The sequence below is a fragment of the Colobus angolensis genome, unplaced genomic scaffold, assembly GCF_000951035.1.
Source record: "Colobus angolensis palliatus isolate OR3802 unplaced genomic scaffold, Cang.pa_1.0 Scaffold50, whole genome shotgun sequence".
Classification (NCBI taxonomy): domain Eukaryota; kingdom Metazoa; phylum Chordata; class Mammalia; order Primates; family Cercopithecidae; genus Colobus; species Colobus angolensis.
In genome coordinates, this window is record NW_012118488.1 from 701663 (window position 1) to 703874 (window position 2212).

Sequence of the window (2212 nt, forward strand, 5' to 3'; positions counted from 1 at the left end):
ATCACAAGGTCAGGAGATGGAGACCTTCCTGGCTAACACGGTGAAACCCTGTCTCTAACTAAAAATACAAAAAATAGCCAGGCATGGTGGCAGGCGCTTGTAGTCCCAGCTACTCGGGAAGCTGAGGCAGGAGAATGGTGTGAGCCCAGGAAGTGGAGCTTGCAGTGAACTGAGATCAGTGCCACTGCACTCCAGCCTGGGTGACAGAGTGAGACTCCATCTCAAAAAAAAAAAAAAAAAGAAGTGGCTCAGGGTGGCCCGGTGCGGTGTCTCACGCCTGTAATCACAGCACTTTGGGAGGCCGAGGTGAGTGGATCACAAGGTCAGGAGATCGAGACCATCCTGGCCAACATGGTGCAACCCCATCTCTACCAAAAATACAAAAATTAGCTGGGCGTGGTGGCTTGTGCCTGTAATCCCAGGTACTCGAGAGCCTGAGGCAGGAGAACCGCTTGAACCAGGGAGTTGGATTTTGCAGTGAGCTGAGATGGCGCCACTGTGCTCCAACCTGGCGACAGAGCAAGATGACACCTCAAAAAAAAAGTAGCTCAGGGAATAAACTGCTGGGGTTGTGAAGTGGCTCAGAGAAGAAATATCTGAGCAGAGTTTTAAAAACAGGTTGGACGGGCACGGTGGCTCACACCTGTAATCCCAGCACTTTGGGAGGCTGAGGCAGATGGATTACTTGAGGTCAAGAGTTTGAGACTAGCCTGACCAACATGATGAAATCCCCATCTCTACTAAAAATAAAAAAAAAATAAAAAATAAAAAAAAAATTAGCTGGCCATGGTGGTATACATCTGTAATCCCAGCTACTTGGGAGGCTGAAGCAGGAGAATCACTTTGAACCCTTGAGGCGGAGGTTGCAGTGTTGCAGTGAGCCGACATGGTGCCATTATACTCTGGCCTGAGCAACAAGAGCAAAACTCTGTCTCAAAGTAAATAAATAAATAAATAACACATAGTGGCTAAAGCAGGTGAGTGCATAAATACAAGAAAGTGTGAATCTAAGCCATCTGCCCAGAAATCCTAAGTGATTTGGTGTTTCTGGTGTGTGAAATGTAAGAGGCAAGGTGGCAGAAGATGTAGCCAGGGAAGAGGCAGGCCATTTCAAGTGACTTTGATGCTGTGCTAAACAACTTGGACTTTATTCTGTAAGTACTAGAGGGTCAGCACATGTTTTTTGTTTGTTAGTTTGTGTTTTGTTTTGTTTTGTTTTTGAGATGGAGTCTTGTCTCACTCTATGCCCAGGCTGGAGTGCAGTGGGGCAAGCTCAGCTCACTGCAACCTCTGCCTCCTGGGTTCAAGCGATTTTCCTGCTCAGCCTCCTGAATAGCTGGGATCACAGGTGCGTGCCATCACTCCTGGCTAATTTTTGTATTTTTATTAGAGACAGTTTCACCATGTTGGCCAGGCTGGTCTTGAACTCCTGACCTCAGGTTTTCTGCCTGCCTCAGTCTCCCAAAGTGCTGGGATTACAGGCGTGAGCCACCATGCCTGCCCAGCACATGATTTTAAGCAGTGGGAAATTATGGTCTGACCATATAGAGGCTGATGCAATAGCTTTGAACCAAAGGCAGAACTTAGAAGGCATGGGCAGAAAAATTTAGGAAATAGAGTCAAGTTGATGGACCTTGGTGACTGGATCTAGGAACCTGGGAGAAGAGAATTAATTGTGTCCCATTTTCTTGTTGAGACAGTGGTGGTAGTTCCAAACAAGAACACTGTTCCTCCTATAACCATAGCCTTCTCCATCTTGGTTGACGGCAATGATATCTTCCAATTGCTCAGGCCTAAAGCCTTGGAGACATTTTGATTCCTATCTTTCATACCTCACATTTTATTGTCGCTACCTCCAAAACACATCCAGAATCTGACCACATATCACCTCAGCTCCTACCATTCTAGTGCAAACCACCATCATTTCTCCCATGGTTACTGCAACAGCTTCCTAACGGCTCTTCTTACTTCCATCCCTGTATTCTCTCCCACAGTCTAGTCTCAACAACTCAACCACAGTGATCCTTCTGACACATTAGTCAAATCATGTCCTTCCTCTGCTTAAAATCAAACAATGGTTCCTTATTTCACTCAGCCAATGCCAAAGTCCACAGTGGTTTCATTCTATTACTTCCTTTTTTTGAAACAGAGCTCTTGCTCTGTCACCCAGGCTGGAGTGCAATGGTATGATCTTGGCTCACTTCAACCTCCG